At 57.6% G+C, this 24,363-nt stretch overlaps 1 protein-coding gene across 3 annotated transcripts in view; it reads left to right on the forward strand.

Moving 5' to 3' along the window:
• The window catches only part of EML1 (EMAP like 1), a 133,984-nt gene that overhangs the window by 40,606 nt on the left and 69,015 nt on the right, over positions 1-24,363 (forward strand). The window lies entirely within an intron of this gene.

Here is a 24,363-nt window from a genome sequence, read left to right on the forward strand (position 1 = left end):
TATTGGTTGGAGCAATAAAGATTAGCGAGTGTGTTCATGCATTCTCTGTAATATTTTACTCTCTAGGGAAATGTATCACCTTTGCATGGGAGGGGTGTATTCTGATAGTTTTGGCGCTTTCTCATTTTCATGCTAATCACATGTGGGCCTCCCCTGAATTAGTAATGCTGCCTTCAGCGGAATGAAAATGTTGACCCTCTTCAGACTGAACCCAGAGCAGAGCCCCTGTGGTGTTTGACCCTCCCCAGGTGGTAAGGCAGATAAAGGGCGTTTGGTATTCCTCCAGCTACTGGAATCCCTTGTAGCCTCACCGCGGGAAGGGCTTTCCTCTCCAGTAGGTTGAATGGATTCCTCAGTTGAATTTTGAATACTTTCCTTAGTTGACTTATAATCAATCATATTTGAATTTGTGTGTGGTTTTTTTTTTTATGTAAACGGTAGTGCCACCTCCTGCATGGTTGTAATAGAATTCCTCTTGTGTTAAGTTGTGCAAGGCATGTGGCTGGAAAATTATATTCAATGATTTCCAGGCATAGAGGCTTTTAAACAATGAATATGAGGCCATTCATATATGTTGACGATTTGACTTAGGTTATGAAGTGAGCCTCGATGTTTTTATTTGAGTCGTTGTTTTGGGGGAGGGGGATGGCCACATTGTTTCTTTTCTCTCTCTTCTTTTGGATTTGAACATACTGTTTCTAAATAGCATTTCAGTCACAATGTTGACCTAAACATTATCTACACATGAATTTTTAAAATTTTCTGCTTTCTTCTTAATTGCTGGTTTAGAGATATTGGTAAGGTATGTTAGTGGTAACGATGTCTAAAAGAAAGTAAAACCTAGCTCTTACATGTTGTATGTAACAATTCAAAGAAAATCATTTAAAAATAACTAGAAGCAAACAATAAGACCACTTCAAGACACAATTGAGTGAATCATGACTGTTGATTTACTTTTTCCAGCAAGTTCTTACTTAGCTCTGTTACTTATTAGTTTTCGGTTACCTTATGAATGCAGTTTAAAGCAGGAGAAGTCTGTGGGGCAGAAATGGATGCTCGCTGATGACGTCTTAAGCAACAGATGTTTCGATGTGAAATTATTCATTTTAAGAAGCTTCCATTAAGTGGAAATGTAAATGAATACAATTCAGTTAATTACTATGGTGATTCAATTAAAGTCGTGGATCACAGAGACACCATTTCACCAAGAACTAAATTAAACATTTGGATATTTTATTAGCTGCATTGAAACATTTTTTTTCCTTTTTGAATTAGAGATTTACATTACAATGGCAAGACTACAACAGCATAATATACGAACTCATGAATTTTCATATGTGGAGGACAGCTCCACGCCTTTGGAAATGACAGGGAGGAAAAAGTCACAGTTACGTATTGGCTTCGGAAAGCACAGCCCCTGCTCACTCTCTGGGTGGCTGTCACACTTGACATGCTACAGGCAGAGGGTAGTGTCTGAGTGAGAAAGGAGGAAGGGAAAATTTTGTTCCGATGAAAGAAATTTCTCTCCCCCCTCAGTGCTTTTTTTCTGGCTACCTCTCCTACTCGGCTTGTAGTTGACACGCACACACGGGCCTGGCAGCTTCCAGCCCTCTTGAAGGACGGACTAGTCACTCTCATCTCTTAGATGCTGGCTCTTTTACTTACACAGGAAATCTGCACCCCGTTTTTGTTTGTTGGTTTTTTTCAGAGTGTTTAGAACTCCGTAAAGTGAGCGAGAAATCACAGACTTCCGTTATTGCTCGAAGAAGAACTATGATATTTGAAAAGTGGACGGAAGCTCTCATTTGTGAGCCAGTGTATGACGGGGGACACACGACCCCCTATTCCACCTTTTCTCCGGAGCCCCCCCCTCCCCGGGAAGGAGGCAGAGTCACCACCCGCTTTCACATGTGAGAACACGGGGGCTCAAGGCGGTTTGGGACTTTATAAGGCCTCCCGACTACTGAGGCCTCGATACAGTCCGAGTCTTTTTTTGTCTTGTTTGTTTTAAAAGCAGCTTTATTGAGATAATTTACATACCATAAAAGTTCACCCCGTTAAAGTATGCGATTGAGCAGCTTTTAGTGTATTTGCAGCACTGTGCAAGCATCACCACTGTCTAATGTCTGAACATTTTTATCGCCCCAAGTAGAAACCCCAGTCCCCAGTGGCACTTACTCCTGTTCCTCCATCACCTTAGACCCTGGAGACCGCAGGTCTTCTTCCTGTCCCTGATTCAGGTCGTGGGTGGTCAGTGTGAACGGACCGTACAATAGTGGGCCTTTGTGTCTTTCACCGAGCGTGCCGCTGCAGGGTCCGTCCGAGCGGAAGCCCGTGTGAGTACTTCATTCCCGCCGTGGCCACATAATGTCCCCGTGTGGGGATGGACCCCGTGCGCCTATCCTCTGCCAGCTGGTGGACACTCGGGGCTCCTACTTTCTGACTGTCGTACACGATTCACGGACAGGTGTCCGTGTGAACAAACGTCGTTTCTCTTGGGCAGACACCTGGGAGTGGAGTTGCCGGGTCATATGCTAACTCCGGGTTTCACGTTTTGGAGGAGCCAACCTGGATTTTATGAAACCTAAATATCAGCTCTTTTTTAAAAAAAGATTTTATTTATTTATTTCTAGAGAGGGAAGGGAGGGAGATAGAGAGAGAGAGAAACATCAATGTGCGGTTGCTGGGGGCCGTGGCCTGCAACCTAGGTATGTGCCCTGACTGGGAATCGAACCTGCGACACTTTGGTTCGCAGCCCACGCTCAATCCACTGAGCTACGCCAGCCAGGGCTAATATCAGCTCTTTTTACGACACCTTGCTGGTACCAGAATAGGGGATTAAGGACCTGCACGAAAGAGGGAAAGCCACGGTGCGAAGAACAGAGCGTTGAGACTACAGTGTCACTTTCCATCCCGTCCCCAGTCAGAGCTCACCGAAGTGTCCACGTGCCAGCACACACGGTGCCTCGTGGCCAGGGGTGATAAGAATCTCAGCACTTGAAGGGACTTCGTAGGTAGTCATCTCGTCTCCTGTTTTCCTTTCTTAAGCTTTTGAACTGCTTCTTCCACGTGCTGCTCGCCCAGAAACCCGAGTGCAAGGCAGATGGGCATGGCGCCGCTCCAGCTGAAGTGGAAGGAGGCTGCGCTCTGGCCTCCTCTGCCGCCCCACCTTCCACTGGTCCAGCCCCCCGCCGCACCCCCGTTCTTCCAGGGCTGGGCATCTCTGTTTGCGGTGGGGGGTGCTCCCAAGGGGTATTCAGCCCATGCTCGCACAGTTCCAAGGGCCTGGAGACTCTCTCTCTCCCCGATGCATCCTGTTCGTCCTTTAGGCCGTTCAGATGGTTGTTCCCACGTGCGGTCAAACTTGGTCCACCCTCTGCCCCACGGGCCGCACAAAGCAGGTGACGTCTCTTTTCCGTACGCAAGGTCGGCACATGTTGGAGGGCAAGCATGATAGCTCCTTCTCAAGTCTTCTAGCCGAACATTGCCATTAAAAACTGATTCCTCAAGCCCTGGCTGGCGTAGCTCAGTGGATTGAGCGCGGGCTGCGAACCAAAGTGTCGCAGGTTCGATTCCCAGTCAGGGCGCATGCCTGGGTTGCAGGCCATGACCCCCACCCAGCAACTGCACATTTATGTTTCTCTCTCTCTCTCTCTCCCCCCCACCTTCCCTCTCTAAAAATAAATAAATAAAAATCTTAAAAAAATAATAATTCCTCATATGGCATATTCAGACCCTTCGTCATCCTGGTTGCCATGGCTGTACTTGTTTCCTTTTGTCTGTATGCCCATTAAAACTCGACACAACTGAGCGTGGTGTCCCAGGCGTGGTTTTTGAACAGAGCAGAGGAGAACAGGCTGCGTCACCTCCCTTATTCTGTAGTCTGTGTTTCTAATGATGCAGCCCGGGATCACGTTTGCTCTTTTGCTGGTCGTGCCACATTGTTACCTCTTACCGATTTTCATCTGAAATTCTTGTTTGTTTACATGAACTATGGCTGAGCCCTTTCTTCTCCTGCTTTTTGTTCTGAGCAGAACTCCATCAGGTGCTCAGGCAGTTGCAGTCTGCGCTGTGATGCAGGGGACCGTCCCAGCCCTCAGAACATATTTCCGCATGACAGTTACTTGGAGGTTGGGCATTGCCTTAAAGGGTCATGAGTTCAGCTATTAACCTTTTCTCCATTTTGCCTCGGAAGGTGTTGCGAGAGACCTCATTCTATTCCTCATGAAGCCTGTACATAGTACCTCTAGAAGTTTCCTGACGTAGAGGGGGTTCTCCTGCAGGGCCCACGGCAGGTCAGGTGTGTGCCGCCTGCCGCTCCCAGACGTATTTCGAAGTCACCCTCATAATCTCCTGAGCTATTGCTGTTTATTTTTTCTAGTTTTGGAATGTTTTCAACCCCAAGCCTTTAGAGTGGAGGAATTAACAGTCGTTTATTTAAGGCTGGCAAACGGCTAGATTTTAGACAGGATCAAGGAGCTCCTGGGAGAGAGTCCTCCGGACTCAGCAGGAGAACGCACCTCGGACCCCCTCTGCACCCTCACGTGGCGGCGGTGGCCCGGCCTGGCCTCCCGCGATGGCAGCAGCGTCGGAAGGAAAGGCTCTCGCGGGAGAGGGCAGGGCAAGTGCCCGCGCCGGCGCGAGTGTCTCACCGGAGCACCTGGCGCTGCCTCCACCCGGCGAGGATTTTATTTTATAGCCAAACCACAAGCATTTATGACGTTATAAACAAACCCAAGCATTGTGGTGGTGGGAAGTTCACGGAACTGTGTTTTAAAAGTAACCATTCGGCCCCGGCCGGCATGGCTGAGATGGTTGGGGCATCTTCCCATAACTGAAAGGTTGCCGGTTTGATTCTCGGTCAGGGCACAGGCCTAGGTCGTGGGTTCGATTCCTGGCTGGGTTGTGTGGGAGAGGCAACTGATCGAGGTTTCTGTCCCTCTCTCTTTCTCCATCTCTCCTTCTCTCTCGAATAAGGATAAAATACACCTTAAAAAGTAAAATTAAAAATTAAGCATTTGGTTATTTTTTTAAAGATTTTATTAATTTTTAGAGAGGGAAGGGAGGGAGAAAGAGAGAGAGAGAAACATCGATGTGCAGTTGCTAGGGGCCGTGGCCTGCAACCCAGGCATGTGCCCTGACTGGGAATCGAACCTGCGATGCTTTGGTTCGCAGCCCGCCCTCAATCCACTGAGCTATGCCAGCCAGGGCTTTGTTGGTTGTTTTTAATTTCTGAGATAGTGTAAGCCTTTTCCTATATTCTCGTAACGAAATAAACATTTCAGTCGAGTGCAGGGTGACTGAGAAGAAAGACTTCATCAGCTGAGTGCAGGGTGACTGGACTTTATGGCCATTGTCACAGTCTGTCTGCGCCGTAACACCGGTGGTGCGAAAGCCTTCATCCCGGGAAACATAGGCAGCTGCGTATCAGTGCGTCGCTCTTGTCGGTGAGGCCGCTTCACCGAGCACTAAAAACCCGTGGCATTTTGTACGATGCGCAAAAATCTTCTTCAGGGAAAATATTATTATTCATCTTTAAAGTCCTAGCTTACGAATAGAGAGAGGCTTTCTAGTATCAGCAAAATGTTTTAAACGAAGTCAGAAACATTGGTCTTTCAAAGAACCACGTTCTAAATTAGAAATGCTATGTAAGTATCATCAGTAAAATCCACCCAAAGCTCTGTGACCTTCTCACCGGATGTCGACACGGCTTCCAGGTTCTGCTGGAACGCACGCGTGTCCCAGGGCCGTGCAGGAGCGGGCGCGTCCTAGGTGCCGGGCGCGGCGGGCCCGTCCGCTCGGGCCGGCTTTATAGAAAGAGCTCTTGGGAAGAGTTTCTTTCTTCAGAGCGCTTACTCTTTAAAGTAAGAGAGAGGTGAGCACACTTCCAGTGCTGTTTCCTCTGAAGCTGTGTCTTTCCTGGAAAACTCTGTTGGTTTGGAAAACCACATTTGCAGAGCATGTACTTGTGTCTTAAAATGCAATAGTACGTGTATCCTGCCGGCTTTCTGGAAAAGGTTTACACCCCCTGTCTTTTCTAAACTACCCCCACCGTGCAGATTTGCCCCACAGGCTCGGATGCTGCAGGCGGGCGAGAACCCTGAGCCCAGAGCCCGGCCAGGTGGGGGGTCTGACCTGCAGAGGGAGGGAGGCAGGGAGAACCGGCCGGGCCCAGCCTTGGGGGGCGGTGGCGGCCAGACCGCACACTCACTGCGGTGGGGGCCCAGGACTGGCAGTGTCCTGCATTCTGGGCACCGTCGTCCTGTGCATCACCGTCCAGGACTGCGAGCGACTCCCACCCACAACCTTCCAAGGGCAGTGGGCAGCGCACAGTTCAAGACCCTGAGGACAGGAGCCGTCAGGGAGGTTTTCACGGACAGGGGCCTTCAAGGCGACTTGGCAGATGGGACCGGCTTCCAGGGAGTCCCTGCATGCAGGACAAGGTAAAATGTTTGAATCGGTCTTCCTAGCAACCCCCCGCCCCGGGCCCCGCTCCCCAACACCCTCCCATCTCGTCGGCTCTGTGGATCCTGCTCCCCAAGTGTCTGATAACCCATGGCTCCTGCCTTACTGATTTGATTTTCATTAAAAACATTCCACGGGTCACTTTTTTGTACATACATATTTCACTGTGTTCCTAACAGCTTTATCCGCTGCGACCCCCGGGAGTGGAATTACGCGTCACAGGTCACAGGTGCTTCGTCGCCCCGTGTTTGAGCACACCTGTCATGCCGCCCCGCCGCCAGCGCCGAACATTCTGTTTAAGATATTTATGATTAAACAGGTCTTTTTTTTAGGTGTCTTCATTTCTTGAGCATTTGAACATTTTTTCTGCTTCTCTTTCTACTCCCTCTTTTCTGAAGCATTTATTCCTGTCTTTTGACCTTTCCCGTATAGAGGCTTATTGTTCTATTTGCTGGCTCGCCAGTTTATTGTAAGTGTATACATGTTGCACGTTCACTGTTATTTTGTGTCGGCGTCAGGAGCACAGCGTAGTGGCATCCTTCACCAGGCGTTTCCTCCAGTATCTCCGGCCCCCTCCCGGCACCACGTGCAGGCGTTACAGTGTTGCCGACCGCATTGCAGGCACTGCGCTTCACACCCCTCGCTGGCTCTGCCGCTGCCAGCCGGCGCTTCCCACTCCCTCCACCTTTCACCCCGCCCTCCCCGCAGGCCCTCCCCTCCGGCACCCATCCTCAGGCTCCCTGTATCCACGAGTCTGTTTCCGTTCTGCTTGTTCGTTTCCTTTGTTCTTTGGATCCCACACGTAAGTGAAATCACATGGCGTTTGTCTTCCTCTGGCTTACTTCACTGAGCCTGGTGCCCGCTAGGTCCATGCGTGCGGTTGCCCGCGGCGAGGTTGCATTCTTTTTCACAGCTGAGCAGTATTCCGTTGTCGACGTGCACCACGTCTCCATCCGCTCATCTGCCGCTGGGCGCTGGGGCTGCTTCCCTGTGTTGGCCGTTGTACATAGAGCTGCCGTGAACAGAGGGGTGCCATGTTCTTCCCATCAGGGCTTCAGGTTTCCTCGGATACGTGCCCAGAAGCGGCAGCGCTGGTTCACGGGGCACTTCCAGTTCTGGTTTTTTGAGGGCCCTCCAGACTGTTTTCCACAGCGGCTACAGCCGTCTGCACGCCCCTGGGCAGTGTGCGAGGGGTCCCGTTTCCCTGCGTGTTTGCCGACACCTGTTTGCTGATTTATTGCTGCCATTCTGACAGGTGTGCGGGGACACCTCCTTCTAGTTTTCACTCCCGTGTCTCTGATGACTTGTGACTTGGAGCATCTTCTCGTGTGTCTGTGGGCCAACTGTGTGTGCTCTTTCTAGAAGAATCTATTCGGGTCCTCTGTCCATGTTTTAATGACTTTTTTTTGGTATTTTTGAGTTGTCTGAGTTCTTTATACATTTTGGATATGAACCCCTTATCGGATGTATCATTCCAAATACCTTCTCCCATTCTGGGAGTTGTCTTTTGTCTTTGTTGCCGGTTTCCTTTGTTTGATGCAAAACCTTTTTAGTTTGATGTGGTCCCATTTGTTTATTTTTTTTCTTTTGTTTCCCTTGCCCGAGGAGAAACCGCAGAAAAAATGTTGCTGAGAGAAATGTCAGAGATTTTACTGCCTATGTTTTCTTCTAGGAGCTTTATGGTTTCGAGTCCCCCATTTAGGTCTTCCATCCAGTTGGCGTTTGGTCTTGTGTTTGGGGTAAGAAGGTGGTTGAGCTTCATTTTTCTGCACGTGTCTGTGCGGCTTTCCCGGCACCGCTGACTGAGCGGACTGTCTCTAGTCTCTCGCGTGGGCCCGCCTCCTAAGTCAGAGACCGACGGATCGCAGACGCCAGGGTTCACTTCTGGGCGCGCTCTCTCCACTGCTCATGCTGCAGCTCAGACCCTGGTCCACTCCCACCTGGGTTTTTGTTTCCATTTCTAAAAACAGCAGCCCCGAGCTAGACTTTGGGCCACCCCTCTCGGCCCCTTCAACCCACTCCTTTGTCACCAAACAAGCAGGGAGGCCCCCCCCCGCCCCCGTGCTCATGTGACAGTGGTTCTCGGTCCCAGTGACACCCAGGAAGCTGGCATCGCTCTTTGGGAACTGGACCTGCACCGTGGCGTCTGCAGTTGGTTCTGTAACGCGCCCAGGGTGGGCAGCCGGAGGGGCAGTGCTTGCAGCCAGTGGTGGAGGCCCGGGGCCCTGGGTGGGTGGGTGCTGGCGCTTCCCAGGGAGACCGAGGGGGCTCTTCCTCCTGGGGTAAGTGCAGAGGGCTGGGGGAGGGCGGGGAGGAGGACTTTCCGTCTGCCCAGAGGCAGAAAGGACCTTTTGGAAACTGAAAGCACCTCCTGCCATGAAAGAAAAGGGAGCACTGTGGCCTGAGAGGAGGCTGGGTGGGGTGCGGGGTCCTGCCTGCTTCTGGGCCATGCTGCTGTGGAGGCTGGGCTCACTCCCCGGGGGCGGGGGGCAGAGAGAAGGCGGGCAGAGAGTTTGGGGTGAGGGAGCGGCCTGGTCAGGTTTCCAGGGAGTTTTGAAGGAGGGTGTGGAGGGTGGGCTGGCAGAGCAGGGGTGGGTGCAGGTGGGAGTCTGTCGTGGGAGTGCAGGGGAGAGGCCGTGGGCATTTCCCCTGGAGGAAACGTAGGGATCCCCCTGCCTGGACTGTGTCGTCAGGAGCTGGGACAGGGAGGGTCGGCCCAGCCAGGTGTCCAGCTCATCTCCCAGGTGGGCTCTGTGTGCCCAGGTACACACAGGAGCTAGAAGGACGGGTGGGGCGCTGGCGGCCTGCGGCGGGACACACAGGCTGAGGGGCTGGAGCCCAGGAGACGTCTGGGCTGGAGAGAGACAGTTTGAGAGCCGTCAGCATGTAGACGGTAACCGAATCCGCGGCCCGGGTGAGCTCCCCAGAGGACCGGCCAGGCACTGAGATGCTCCCCCAGGAAGACAGGGCCGGTCGTAGGGGCCTCCTGGTTGAGGGTCTTCCGCGCCCCGTCCTCCCGCACTGGCACCCCGGCCTTTCAGGGGGCGGCTCCTGTGTCAGCCGCCCCCTGGCCCCATCCCCTGCCTCCAACCCTGGCTGCCCCGTGCAGGAGGCGGTGTGCTTCCTGGCATCCTCGGGGTCACAGATCATACACCTCTGTCACCACGACGGTCCCAGAGCCTGTCACTGTGGCTGCTCCTCAGATCCCTGGGAAGGCCGTCACTGCCTTGTGGGCAGAGTCTCCCCGAAAACACCCTTGTGTTTCGGGGCCCCGCAGTGCCCGACGTGGGGTGGGTGTCCGTGAGTACCGGATGACTGACAGCGCCTCCTCGAACACACACACCCGGCAGGATGCCTGACACGTAACAGGTGTACCCTGAGCCGTGCTTAATTGAGAAGAGAAAGCCCCCCCTTCTCTGTAAGCTTGAAACGGTGTGTGCATGTTCATGTTCAATATCACCCGTGCACGGCCGCACATGTGTGGGTGTGTGCACACGTGTCACACACACGTGGCCTGTGACTTGCCCCCTCATCAAAGAGCCGGTAGACTTAGGCGTTCAGAAGGGGCGGCACTCCCGGCGAGGAGCATGGTGGGTAACACTCAGGAACACCTGATGTGGGACAGTGAGGACACGGGCCTGAGGGCGTCAGAACTCCTCTGCACGGACGGGACGGACGACACGCTGCCCGCGGGACACCGGGTCACCGGCATCGGTGAGCGGGAACATTGGCAGGAAGCACTGGGCGGTTTAACAAACCCGAGACCAAAAGTGTTTGCAGTCAAAGTGGTGGGCTCACCAGTGAGGTCGTTGTTGGCACCGCCAGCATTCCCAGCAGTGAGAAAGATCAGCGCCCCACAGGGTATTTTCTGGAACGAGAACTCGGCCGGTCTTAGAAGAACGGGCGCGGGGGAGGCGCCCCCCGGTGAAGCTGGGGCTCCCGTGCTCCGGCGTCATCGGGCGTCAGCCCAGTTGCGGCTCCCTACCAGGACCAGGACCTGGGGGGGGCCGCTTCGCCGGCTGTCTCGTCGCTGGTGATGCTTCACCGCCCCACCAGCCAGCCGTGGCCACGGCTCCCCCAGGACCGCGTGGGCGCTGGAACGAAGGCAACAAACGAGCCGGTCGCCGGGCCTCGCCCGTTGGGCCATTAGACAGCAGGGCCGCAGCTCGCCCGCCCTCTGCCGTTCCCGCGGACCGAGACCCGGCTGGAGCTTTTCCGAGGCCGGGCCGTGTCCCCGTGCTGGGGACTCTGTGTGTGTGTGTGTGTGTGTGTGTGTGTGTGTGTGTGTGTGTGTCACGAGAGGCAGGGATGAGGCACTCGAACAGTTCTGGAACGCTCACCCAGCCAGGCACCAGGTGTCTCTCGGGCTGCACCCTTCCAGCATTCCCGCTTCCTCCTCGCCACAGCCCCTGGAGGTGGCTGTCGGGGTGTCTCTGTTTTGATGGGTGAGGAAACAGCCCCACAATTGAAGGGCCAAGCCCAGTTCCCCTGGGCTCCGCTGCCTGCGGCCGAGCACTCAGTCCTGTGTGTGATGACTGAGTGGTGGACCCAAAGCCGGAACGATCCCGGACGTGAAGGGGGCGTCTCAGGCTGGCCTGCTCGCCGGCAGGGGCCGCATGCCAGTTCTGGTGCGGACCTTTCTCTGGATGCCGCAGGGTCTCCATCGCGTCCCCCTGAGCGCTGCGCCACTCCGGCACCGTCTACAGCAGAAATCTCGCTGCTGTCTGAATTGCCTGCGGTCCCCTGGAGGTCCTCCGGAGCCGCCAGGACACAGGGCTGGCTTGTGAACTGCCTCCCGCCTGCCTCCCCCCACCAGGCTCCCCTGAGCTCTGGTAGCGTCTGAACGTTCCAGGCTGGTGACGTGCATGCCCCCGTGCCGTGCCCTGCCTTCCCTGCTGGGGTGCTTCCTGGTCCTTCGTCACCTGCCTGGCTCCTGGTCCTCGGGGCCCAGCTCCCCTGCCCTGGGAAGCCTCCCTGGCCGGGGTGTCATTTAGGCGCCGTGGGTGCACGTGGTGTGTGCAGGCCCCAGGCTGCACCGCACACCCTGGCCTCCCTCCGGCCCGGCGGGCCCCGGGGGACCACGCCGTGGACCCTCCGCACCGGGGGCACGCTGGAGCAGAGGGTGAGTCAGTGCCGAGTGGAAACAGTAAACGGTCACTTCCGCCTGGGCTGGTCTCCTTGGCAGATGCTCCCGGCCCGGCGGCAGCCGGCCTGCCGCTGTGCCTGAGCTGGACGAGACTGGTCAGTCTTTCCGTTAGCAGTCCTGGCTCTCTCGGCTTTTCTCCAGTGGCCTCATTCTAGTAATTACCCTCCTGCTCTTCTCAGAATACTTCTAAATCATTGTAAATGACACATGACATAACATTTGCCATTGACCATTTTTAAGGGTGCGGTTCAGTGGCGTTAAGTGCGTTCGTGGTGCCGCGGCCCTCACCACTATCGGTCTCCAGAAGGTCCTCGTCGTGTGACACTGAAACTCCGTCCCCACAGGACACGAACTCCTCCCCCGGCCCTGCAGCCCTTCCCCCCGTCCCTGTAAGTCTGATCGCCCCGGTCCCTCACGAGAGTGGAATGAGTGCTATGGCGTCCCTCCCTCTGTGCCTGGCTTATGTCACGTGCAGAGTCTTTTTTTCAAATGATGGTTTCACAGAGACAGAATCCCACAGTGAACCATGTCTAACTGAGGGTTCAAAGCCAAGTACAAAAGAGTGGGATGATGACCTCGACGTTCGGGGCTGTCAGATCACACCCACGTGCCTGTGCCTCTTCTCTCCGGAATCCGGGTCATGAAAGCACGTTCTTCCCCGCCCCCCCCCCCCCGAGCTGGTGTTCGCACACGGTCGGCCGGGGAGGCTGGGGCAGAGTCCCGGGGGCAGGGCTCAGACCCCGAGCTGCCGCCCTTCACGCCCAGTGAACAGCGTCGGAGGGGTCCTCTGACACGCGGAGAGTGGCAGCAAGGGTCTGGCCGCCGCTCTTAGGAATGGGGGAGGCGGAAAAAATGGAGAGCAGTTTGGAGCAGTGCCAAGGGGCACGTGTTTGCAGACGGAGGCCCACGCCGTGCGCCTGCGGACCGCCAGGGACAGGCGCCCCCCTCGGCCAGCCGGGCGCTGAGAAAGGAGACAGCAGGTGTGGGGCCCGCGATCCAGGCGGGGTCCAGACTGGAGGCTCGGAATAGCCCGACTTTCTGGTGGGGGCGGTTATTTTTATTCGATTGCTGTTGCGCGTGGAGCACAGCCGGCTGAGCTGACGTGAGTGTTTGCTTGGAGCATCCCCTTTGCAGGACCATGTGGAAAGGTACGCAGGCACAGGCTACACGTGCCCAGAGTGAATCAGCTCCTGAAAATGTTAGCAGGACAGGTTACATGTGTTTCTTTCGAGACCCGCCGGGGTCCATCACCAGCTTTACTTCTCCTGAGGTTCAGAGCCCAGGCTTTGGAGACAGGTCTGGGTTTGAATTTTGATTCTGAAAGTCACAAAGAAGCTGGGGGGGATAAATGCCCCAACCCCACCCTCTTCCGCCCTTCCCATCTGCGGCTCTGTGCCCCGTGGGACACGCCCAGAGGGAAGCTGACAGCAAGGGAGCAGCAGGTTGAGCCCCCACGCGGGTGGCCCCCCAGCGCAGAGGACATGGCCGGTGGGAGGAGAGAGGGTCCGGTCTGGAGAGCAAGCGCAAGATGTTCGGCCGTGTAGTCTAGCGTGGGGACGTGACTGGTGATACATGTCGCCGTCATGGTTTCATGGATGTGACCACACTGATCTGCCCCGGTTTCTGCGGCCAAGTAGGTACCCCATGAATGCTGGGCGCCTACTGTGTGTGCGCCGTTCCTCCAGTGTGCCGAGAACTGTGTGCCTACTGTGTGTGCGCCGTTCCTCCAGTGTGCCGAGAACTGTGTGCCTACTGTGTGCGCCGTTCCTCCAGTGTGCCGAGAACGTCCACGGGTCATGCTGGGTCATGGGAATGTCTGGGTCACGCTCCATCAGTCCCTCCCGTGTCCGTGTTGAAATGCAGTTCAACCTGGGGACGCAGCCTGCAGAGATCTCCCCCAGTCTGTCGGGGTTACCGGTGTGTCCTCTGCATTTCCAACGCAGGACACCCTGCCCCTGCCCCCACACGCGGTGCTGGGCTCCCTCCACCTTGCAGGGCGGTGAGTCGGGTCGCGCAGCCCCTGCGTCCCCTGCCAGCGGGCGGGTGAGCTCCCTGAGCGTAGGGACCCTGGGTTGTCCTCGAGCGTCACTTCCTCCCGTTGCCCTGCGTGGCGCCCTCACGGCATCCGTGCCCAGTAAACGCTTGGCGAGTGGAAGTCACGCCCGGAAACCGTGCAGGGGGCCGTGGCCCCGTCTCTGACTCACCGTGGACGGCACGGGAGGACGTGCTGGCCCCGACAAGATCCTGCGTGCGTCCCACCCGGCGCCCGTTTCTCTGTCCGCTGGGGCGGAGTAACCCGGTCAGGTGCGGCGGAGCGCCTTTGTTAACGCAGCGTGGGTTTCACCTGCGTGTGCGCGGGCGCCGGGGTGGGGGGGAACGATACACGTGTTTACACCACTCTGTTTCGTTTATTTACCTCATTGTTGTCGGTTGCCACGGCCCCTACACGCAGGCCAGCCACTGCAACCTCCTCCCACACCGGAGGGGCCTGGCGAGAGGCGCCCCAAGCCGCGTACAGTGCTGCACTCCGGGGACTGAGGGACGTTCCGAGAGTCATCTGTTGCTATTATAGTTTTTTTTTCAATTACAGTTGACAGGCAACATTACGTGCGTTCTGGGTACACAGCGCTGTGGTTAGACAATCATACACCGTGCAGAGCGATCCCCCGGTGCTTCCAGCCCCCACCTGGCACCGTGCACGGTTATTGCAGTCATACCAACGACGGCGTCCCCTGTGCTGTGCTCCGCGTCCTCGGGGCTGTTTAATGCAACCGCCGACGGGCACTTCTCAGTCCCCGCCTCCCCACGCAGCCCCCACCCTCGCCCCCACCCCCACCCCAACCCCCTGACAACCATCAGTGTGTTCTCTGTGCCTCCGAGTCGGTTTCTGCTTTGTTTTGTTTTATGTTCTTTGTTGTTGTGTTGCTGAGCTCAGTTGGCTGATGTTGTGCTGAGGATTTTTATGCCAACGTTCGTCCCAGATATTGGCCTATTGTTTTCTTATTTTTTTTGATATGTCTTTATCTAGTTTTGGGATCAGGTTAATGGCGGCCTCATAAAGCGAGCTTGGGAGCCCTCCGCCCTCTGGGACTTTTCGGAGTAGTTTGAGGAGGAGAGGTGTTCATTCTCCTGTGAGTGTTTGGTAAAACTCACCTGGGAAGTCGTCCAGTCCAGAACTTTTTGTTTGCTGGGTGTTTTTGGTTATTGCTTCAGTTTCACTGGTAGTAATCAGTCTGTTCAGACCTTCTGTTTCTTATTGAATCAGTCTTGGAAGAATGGGTGTCTCAAGGAATTTATCCCTTCTTTCCAACAATTATATACTGGCATATAATTTTTCATTGTATTTTCTTGTAACCTTTTGTGTTTCTGTGGTATCGGTTGTCATTTCCCTCTCATTTCTGATTTTATTGGGTACTCTCAGGTCTGTCATTTTTGCGTATCTTTTCAAAGAACCAGCTCTCAGTTTTATTGATCTTTTGGATCATTTTTAGACTCTACTTTTCTAATTTCTGCTCTGATCGTTACTATTTCCTTCCTTATTCTCACTTCGGGCTTTGTCGTCTTTTTATCATTCCTTCAGGTGCAAGTTTAGATGGTTTATGTGAGATTTCTCTTGTTTTTTGAGGTGTGCCTGTACTGCTATCACTTTCCCTCTTTAGACCGCTTTTGCTGTATCCCACAATTTAGGGACTTACAGAAATTTTGGGCTTTTTGTGTTTTCATCTTTATTTGTCTCTAGGTGTCTTTTGATTTCGTCTTCCCTGATCTCACTGTTGACCCATTCCGACGTTGTCCTGCCTGATGCGTGCCCGGGGGCCTCTCCCACCGTCTTCTGGTTTGCTGCCCCATCGGGTGTTTTCCGGGGCCTCGTCTCCCAGACCCTGACTCCGTCCTCTGCTTCACCCCGTCTGTCGGTTTCTCCTAGCGTGTCCTTCATTCCGACCGGCTCTTTCTTCCGGCTTCTGTGTCCTTTTCTGTGCTTGCTCTCTCAGTTCCCACTGAACTGAGTTCCTGGAGCATTCTTGCTCTGTTAAAGATTTTATTTATTTACCTTTTAGAGAGAGGGGAACAGAGGGAGAGAACATTGACGTGTGAGAGAAACATTGATGTTGAGAGATACATCAGTGGGTTGCCTCGTGCACACCCCTAACTGGGGACTGAACCCACAACCCAGGCATGTGCCCTGACTGGGAATCGAACCGGTGACCCTTTGGTTCGCAGGCCCGTGCTCCGTCCACGGAGCCACATCAGCCAGGGCTTCTTGAGCATTCTTATAACGAGTATTTTGAGCCCTGTATCTGGTGGATATCTTGCCTCCATTTTATTCAGCTCTTTTTCTAGAGATTTTTCCTGTTCTTTCTGTCGGGGCGTGTTTCTTTGTCTCCCCTTCTAGGCTGCCTCTCTCTGTTTGCTTCTGCATTTTGCAGGTAGCTCCACTGCTTCCCAGCCTCGTCAGGGGGGCCTTACGCAGCAGGTTGCCCGTGGGGCACAGAGGCACAGTCTCCCGGTCACCTGAGCCGGGTGCTCCAGGGGTGTCCCTTGTGTGGGCTGTTGGTGCTCTCACATTGCAGTTGAGTCTCGATGGCTGTCGGCACGTCCGAGGGTGGGGTTGGCCTGCAGGCTGACTGGCTGTCGGCATTGGCCGTGACCACAGCATTCGAGCTGCTGTGCAGAGGCTGACCCACAGGGAGGTGCCTGCCAAGACCCCCTTCTGGGCATGCCGCTGTGGCGCTAACCAGGCGGTGGGTGCGCCGCTGTGGTCTGAGCTGGCCCTTGGGAGGGCTCCAGCGCAGGCCAGGGTCCGACACTGCCCGTGAGCAGCCCGGGGCCCCCCACACAGTGCTCCGCGGTCGGCAGCTGCCTGTGCTGGACGGGGACATGCATGGGAAGGGCACGCTGCGAACCGAGGCCAGCGGCCACCAGTGCCTGGCCTGGGGCAGGTCAGCAGGAGGCACAAGGCACGCGCGCCCTGCCGCGGCCTGCCGAGGCCACTGAAAGAGCCTCGGATGGTATGCCAGATGGGTGAGGCAGGGTCGCAACCGGCGTGGGACAGGCGGGGGTCGCCAGGTTAGTGCCGATTCCAGTTTGGCTCCAGTGCTGAGCCCGAGGCCACTCCGCAGAGTCTCAGGCTAGCCACCACCCGCTTGGGCCTGCGCTCCTCTGTGGCGGGCGGGCGGGGTCTCAGTGTCGGCAGGGTGGAGCTAGTGGGCTTCTGCCAGGCTGCTGCAGCCTCAGATTCGGCTGCGGGAGAGGAAGGCTCAGCACAGGGACAGTGACAGCTGTCTCTCCGGCCTCGCCCTGAAGCCACACCCCTCAGTTTCTCACCTGATGTCTCCGGTGCCCCCCACGCCGCTGCGCCCCTGCCAGAGCCCAGGTGAGTGAGTGCCCGCCAGCGAGGGCCCGTGCGTGGGTCCTTGAGGAAGACACCTGGGTTTCCAGCAGCCTTCCGTCTCGTCTCTCCCGGACGGATGGACGGAGTCCCCGCTGAGTCTCACAGCTAGGTGCTTTGTGGGCCCCTCTCCCTGGCACTGGTGCTCCAGGCTGGGGAGCTCAGTGTGGGGCCGGAACCCCTCATTTTTATGGGGGATCCTCTCCAGCTGAGACACCCTACGCTCAACCGCCACACATGGGGGTGGGCCCAGCCCTTTTGCTGCCTCAGCCCCCCTGCCGTCTGCAGGTGGCTGCTGCTTTCCGTCCTTGGTTACGGGGTGTGTGTCGGCTGGGCTTCCGATGGCGCTCCCGGCCGGGGGTCCTGCGGTTGGCTGGTAGCTTGGCTGTGGCCCTGGGAGGCAGTGGGCACCGTGTCCGCCTGCACCACTGTCTGGACTGGAACTTTCGGGAGTGAGGGGGACACACGCCTGTTTAGTTTCATTCACTGGCCCGGTCCGTGGCCCCGATGTCCTGATCCCCGCCCTCGTGTGTCAGAGCTTTGCAAGCACCCGCAGACCCGTTTCCCGCTCACCCCTCACAGCCGAACCCGAGGGTGAGCAGAGCACGGCTGTGTCACAGGTAGACCGAGGGTGTTAAGTGTCGTGACTTCGCCAAGGCCACACGGTTGAGCAAGTGGCAGGTCCCGACACGGCCCAGACTCTGTGAGCTGTGCGCCATGTCGCCTTTCTGTGCGGGCTCCTGTCACTGCGCGCACGGGTCTGGTGGTCCACCTGTCTGGGGGCCCTTGAGGACGCAGATAGGCTACAGATGGTCACGCGCCTCATTCTGCAGTCGGCTCTTCCCGGGCCCTGCAGATTATCCGTAGATACACTCTGCTTTAAGGAAACCTGACATTCAGGTTTTCTGGACGGATAAAATGTCAGCCATGGTAAGGTTGTGTTCAGGATTCCTAGCATTCCCGTAAAACTGTACGTTTCCTCATCTGCTCCAGCGTGTTTACCAAACATCTCCCTTCTGCTCGGGGCGGGGGGGGGGGGGCGGCCCTCCTGGGTAAGGCGCCTGCCTTTCTGTACGAAAAGATTCTTGTTCTCAGTCGTTGGGGGTGGGGGAACTGTGCTGGTCCGTCCCCCCCTCCCGGGGCACGCTCCCTCGTGGGCGTGGGCGTGGGCCCGGGTGGGCGACGTGGGGCTGGGACACCCCCCGCCCCTGCCTGGCGAGCGCGGGGTTTCTCTCAGCCGCCTGGAGACTCAGACCCGGCAGCCCCGGGGGAGACCTCGCCTCCGAGTCCACCCACGCCCCTGCCCCGGGGTTTCAACCCCCTCGAGGCCCTGGGACCCACACGCGTGCCGGCGGCTCGTCTGTTAGACGCCGCCTGTTCCGAAGCCATTTCGTCGCGGCGGTGGGGAAGCGCATCTGAGCTGAGACGCGTGGCTTTTCGTGGTTTTTGTATTTTGTTCTTTCCACACGAAGGTGCCTCTGCTCTTCTGCGGGGGCATTTCTCGGTGTGATGGCAGGTGCTGCCCCGGACCCTTCCAGCGCTCCGGGCGCCGTGCGGTGGTGTGTGCGCCAGGCTCGCGGTCTGGGGCCGGGACCTGGCCTCAGAAACACGTGAGGGGTTCGCGGGAGGGTCTGTGGACGAGTGGGCCCGGGGGCCACGCCACCCTGGGCGCAGGGCGGTTCCGGACGGGGCTCCACAGGGGGTCTCTGCTGTCGCCCTGCGCCCGTGGACACCGGCCCCATGCTGGACCCAGCATCCCGTGGAAAGCCTGGCTTGTAGGTGAATGGTGCCCCCAGGGGAATCGTGAGGTCGCTGTACAGGTCACCTGTCACTGTCACCGCGTCTTCTAGAGCCAGCCCTGGGCCTCCAGAACCAGAACCAGGCAACACTGAGTGTTGTCCTGGGAAAGCAAAGTTCAGGGAGAGCCCACTGTCCTTCCTGAATCCATCGCACCCCCCTCACCCCCCCGCCTGCCTTCCATTGGAATTCGAGCGGCTGCGGTAACCCGGCTGGCACTGGGCTGTGACACGGCGTCTAACACGGCGACGCTTCCATCTGCTCGCCGTCCACGGCTCACAGCTTGTTGTGGTTTCTCGCTCCGTCCTCAGTTCGGTCCCCTGGCGTGACTGGGCTGGCCTTTCTCACTTGGCGGACGCCCCGGACGCCCTGCTCCCAGCCCGCGTCCCCTCTCCTGCCGTCCCCATGGGCCCTCAGATGTCTCCAGGGATTTGGACCGAGTTTCTGCCTCCTAGGACTCAGCTCTTCGACACCCAGTCCCAGGGCAGTGGTGGCTCCTTTCGGAGTCCGGGGACAGACCGCCTGGCCTCGGCATGCCTCGGCGTCCCCCTGCTTCCGAGTCCTCGCCCGAAAAGCGGGCTGAGACTGCTTGGTGAGCTGAGAACTCCGCCGGGTCCGTGAGGTCCTTCCCAGCTGCCCTTTCTCCACCCCCACACCCAGATAAGCGCCCCCCGGGGGGCCCCTCCGTGGCGTTTCCCCCCGAGTCTTCTGGGGGTTCACCTCCTACACTTCTCTCCACACTGCGCCCTCTGACACCCTCCAGAGCCGGGCCTCTGTTGTCCTCACGCATCTCTGGGAGGCACTGGGCCAGCGAGCCGCAAGTGCGCCGGAAGTCACACTCCAGAGGGGCGTTGGGTGGTCCCGGGTGGCTCGGCCCCGTCGCAGACCGTGTCAGAGGTACGCGGCAGGTGCGGGTGCGGCGCCCGGCCCCCTCAGCCCCACTCCCGAGGCTGCGTGTTCACGACCCCCAGACAGCGGGGCACAGACTGAGAAAGTCACGCAGACCTACGTCGCTCAGCCCGAATCTCACACGGTGGGTCTCAGGCCACATCCACGTGCTGGCTGCTTTCTGATCAACGGCAGCGAGAAAGTACCTGCGCGGCCGGCCGGCGGTTGGTCTGAGAACCCTGTGGCCTTTTGGAGGAGCCGCAGAGCCTTGAGGGATTTCTCGGCATCTGTCCCCTGCTCGCAGCCTCCGGGTGACCTTTCCCATGCCATTGTGCTCCCCTGGCCTGCACGGCTCCCTACACAATGGGCCCTACAGTGTGCCTGGCTCCGCGGTCCCCTCCACAACCAAAGAGGCTCAGTGTCAAGATTTAGGGCCGTCTGACGTGGGTGGGGCGGGAGGGGAACGTGGGCCCCTCCGCACGGTGGCTGAGAGCCCCAGAGGTCAGGGGGATAATGGGGACCTTTGAATAGAGGCTTCTGAGCCGCTTGTTTGGCCGTCCCAGTGAGCCAGCTCCTCCGTTACCAGTGGCTTCGGGTTTTTCTTTTTCCTTCTGCTTCTGTGTTTCCTAAGCTAAACATTCCTGCATGGTTTCAAAAGCGAGTGGAGGGGGGTAAAGTGTTTCTAAGTGTAATAATTCTCCCTTCTGATCCACTGGGGGAGTGGGCCGAGGGGCGGGGCGCCACAGAAAGGGCCTCTGGCTGGTTCTGCCGAGAACCGGTTCCGCGGCCGGCAGCCCCGCGTCCCCCCGGGGCCGAATCGATCAGATGCCGCCCTTGGAGGAGGAGCTGCCTGGCCCGGAGTCTCCCGGGCCGCCTTTCTGGGGGAAGGATGAGTAAGCGCGTGAGGCTGAGCAAACGGGTCCCCGTGGAACCAGTTTTGTGTGTCGGGCGCAGCAGCCTGCCCCTTCGGTTTCTCCGTGGAGGAGCAACAACGGACACCCTCGTGCAGGAGCAGTGCTGGCTTTTGAGTGAAGGGGAAAAGAAACAAACAGTTGCTTAGCTTTATTTTTTTTTTTTTAATCTGCAAGGTAAAAATTCAAATGCCCTCGCATGGGCGTTCATGGGGTCTTCTGTCTGTAGAACAGATAATTGGGTAGATGGTCGGGAGTGGTGAAGACACCTCTTTCCCTGTTAAAACACACAGAGACGGGAGAAGGCTGACTGTGCGCTCTGCGCATGGTCTCGTGGGGTTCGTGGAGCTGGAAAATCCCTGCGGCCACGTGGCAATGTGGATGTGGAGCCAACCACGCCGCCAGCCGTGTGAAAGAAAGCGCGGCAGGTGCGATTGTGGGCAGTGCCCGGGCTCGGGGGTGAGAGCAAGCGGCCGTGTGCCTGGGTTATGCGTCTGCTACACGGTGCTTTGCATCATTGTTTTCGAGTGTGCTCCTCCTGCTCGCGAAAAGACAGCGTGCTGGGAGACGGCGCGCTCCGTCAGCCGGCGGCAGCCGCACGCGCCGTGGGTTTTAGCGTGTCTCTCGGTTGCGTCATCTCTCGGCTGCCTGCCATCTCCTCGATCACATCTGTCCCCTGGTGCCTGGTTCCGTCTCACAGTGCTGTGTGCAGTGCTAGGCTGCGCGGGCTTGTGACGTTCGCACAGCGGGCTCTGCCACGGGTGTGCAGCAGGTTGGACCGCCGAGGTTTGTGCGAGTGTGACGTTCGCACAGCGGCACAGTCCTCTGATGACACCGTTCCCAGAACGCACCCTCGTCGTTGAGCCGGGCATGGCTGTCATCGTCCCAGTCCGAATGAGTAGCTCGCCGTCCGCCGAACTTAATTACAATGTAGACACACAGAACACTGATGTTTGGGGCCTGGAAAACCGGACCCCAGACTCCCGCTCACACCCACACGAGGTTGCCGAGGCCGCCTCTGCCACCCGGGGCACACTGCCTGCACGGGACCCTCCTCTGCTCCAGGGCCACCAGCTCCGAGGCGCTGCGGACTGCAAGCCCGACCCTGGCCGTGAAGGGCAGGTCCGTGTGTCCGACACGCTGGGACCTTCCGCAGCGTTTGTGGTTCAGCGCTTCCGAGATGGCCCTTCCTTTCCCCCGGCGCTAGGGAGGAGAGGGAGCGCAGCTGTTGTCTTTGTCGTGGAGCGCTGGAGATGTGAAGGACCTGGAAGGACTCAGGGCCAAGTTCATCTTTTTTAGAAAAAGAATCCGAAAAGAAGGTGAGAGGAGCCAATTTTATTATAAAGCATTTTTGTAAATCAATAGGTCGTAAAGCTCTGAGACCGAGAGTGGATTGCATAATAGAGCATGCTAAGGGACCAGTTACGCAGGGGCTGGCTTGCGCGTCGCTCCGCTGAGGCTCCCGCCCCCCCTCCCCCAACCCCCCTCCCTCCCTCGGTGGACCCCACTGCAGAGGGACCAGTCCACTCACGGCCAAGAAGACGTCCTTTCCCGGGCCGTCATGCAGGAGTGTCTCGGTGGTCACTATTCCAGCAAAGTCAAACCCCCAAGTGAGTGCCCTTGTGCCGGACGCCCTGTGAGCACCCCAAGTGGATGCTCTTGACTCTCACGGCAACCCTGGCTCAGGGAGGCAGAGCTGGCAGGCGCACTCCGGCTTCCCTGCTTCCAGAGCCATCTGCAGAGCCCACAGCTCCCTGCGGGAGCACCGCCCTGCCCCTTCGGTCCCCTGTGCGCACCCGTCTCCTCCAGGCTGAACCCGGAGCCTGGGCTTGGTCTCCGCAGCCAGCTGGGCACCTCCTGCAGGACGCTGGCTGTGTCACGGTGGCCGAGGACTCATTTTGGAGGCTGTGGTAACGACCTCTCATTCCTGTACAAGGAGGGGTGGTTGCTTTGTTTGTTTGTTTTGGGTTTTCTTTTTTCAGGCGGGGATGAGCAGGTGTTTGTCTCAGGTGCCGAGTCGCCGCACCCCCTGATGCCCCTGCCGTGTGGAAGGCCGGCTTCGCCGTGTGGCTCATGGGTGATGAAGAGAGGACCATCCCGAGTGGACTTTAGGGTGCTGTGTGTGCCCCCCCCCCCCGCTCCCCTGTCTTCCCTGTGATCTGAGAGAGACCGCACAGGGCGACTCGGGCGTTGCTTCTGTGGGGGAGGTGCCCGGAGCCGGCTGCTGTGTTTGCTCAGCGGCCCCAGGTGGCTCCCGGAGGAGAGGGCCCGGCAGGAGGGAGGGCGTGCGTGGGGTTCCTGGGCGGTGGGGACTTGGGCACGGCCACTGCCGACACTTACTTCCGAACACAGGGGTCCCAGCCTCGTAGTTTCCCTCATTCCAGCCCTTTCCGCCCCGTTTCTCAGCTCCACGTGTGTTCCGTGGGCGTCTGTCAGACCCGCTCCTTTCAGGGGTTGTCCCCGATGCCAGATGCCGCTGCTGGGGGGACCTGAGTGCCGTCCAGGGGGGGAACTCTGGCGGGAGGACTCGCCCTCACATTTTGTTCGGTTCCCGCAGCGCGGTCGGCAGGCAGGCAGGCTGTCCTCGGGCTGCAGACGGGCACCGCTGCCGTGGAGGCTGGACGCTCCGATGGCCGCCCCGGGGGCCCTGGCGGGACCCCCTGTGGGACAGCTGCCGGGTCCACAGGTGTCTCCACGTGGCCTCGCGGCTTGGTTCAACCGTAGAAGTTTTTGTGCTCATCTGAAATAGGGAAAGCACGAGCCGCCCCGGCCGGTGTGGCTCGGCGGATGGAGCACCAGCCTGCAAACCCAAAGGTCGGCGTTCGAGTCCTGGTCAGGGCACGTGCCTGGGCTGGGGGCCAGCTCCCCAGCTGGGGGTGTGCGAGAGGCAACCACACATTGATGTTTCTCTCCTTCTCTTTCTCCCTCCCTTGTCCTCTCTCTGAAAATAAATACATGAAATCTAAAAAAAAAAAAAGAAAGAAATGAGGAAAGCTGAAGTTCAGGTGGCACAGCTGTGAGATGCTGCTCCCAGATGTGTTTTTAACGGCCGGGCCCCCGGCCCAGCCCCAGGGAGGGCGGAGCCTTGCCCGGTGGAGACCAGGTGTCTGCCTTCCCATGCGGAGTCCTGCGGTTTGACTGACGCTGCAGGCCGGAGCTTCCCAAAGCGTCCGGTCTGCCTTGCGCTGGAGCGGCTCTCCGACCCTGCGTGGTTGGGTGGCGTGTCACCTGGAAAACGGTGGCTCCCTGGGCGGCTCAGCTCTGCCGAGCACGGACAGGTCTTGCCACACGACCTCAGAGCACTGCGAGGGCGGTGTCGCCCCGATGCCAGCAGGGCGGCCTGCGCGTCTCGGGGAGCCGCCCAGTGGGTGGCCGGGAGGCTGATACAGGTTTTCCAGGTTGTGGTTTTCTGTTGTTTTTCTTGAAAGCTCATTTCTTCTCGCTGGCAGCAGACACTCGCGGCTGTTTTCTGGAAGCGACAGGCTTTTACTCATGTCGTTCTTGGCGAAGGGATTCCGGAACCTCGAGTCTGAGTAAGCGCAGTTCACCTCGCCGTTGCTCTTCGAGGTGGGAACGGAGTCCCCGGGGGGAAGCGCAGGCTCAGGTGCTGCGTGCCGTACCTGGGGACAGGTGCGCTTGCTCTGCGCGGCCCAGGTGCTTCCTGTGCGCTCTCCGTTTCTCACACAGAGTACAAAGGGACGTGTTCGTGAAGGCCAAGTTTTAATACAATTGCTATTTTTTGCAGCTTCATCAAAGACGTTCTTACA

The sequence above is a fragment of the Phyllostomus hastatus genome, unplaced genomic scaffold, assembly GCF_019186645.2.
Source record: "Phyllostomus hastatus isolate PE091 unplaced genomic scaffold, TTU_PhHast_1.1 phas_scaffold_501, whole genome shotgun sequence".
Classification (NCBI taxonomy): Eukaryota; Metazoa; Chordata; class Mammalia; order Chiroptera; family Phyllostomidae; genus Phyllostomus; species Phyllostomus hastatus.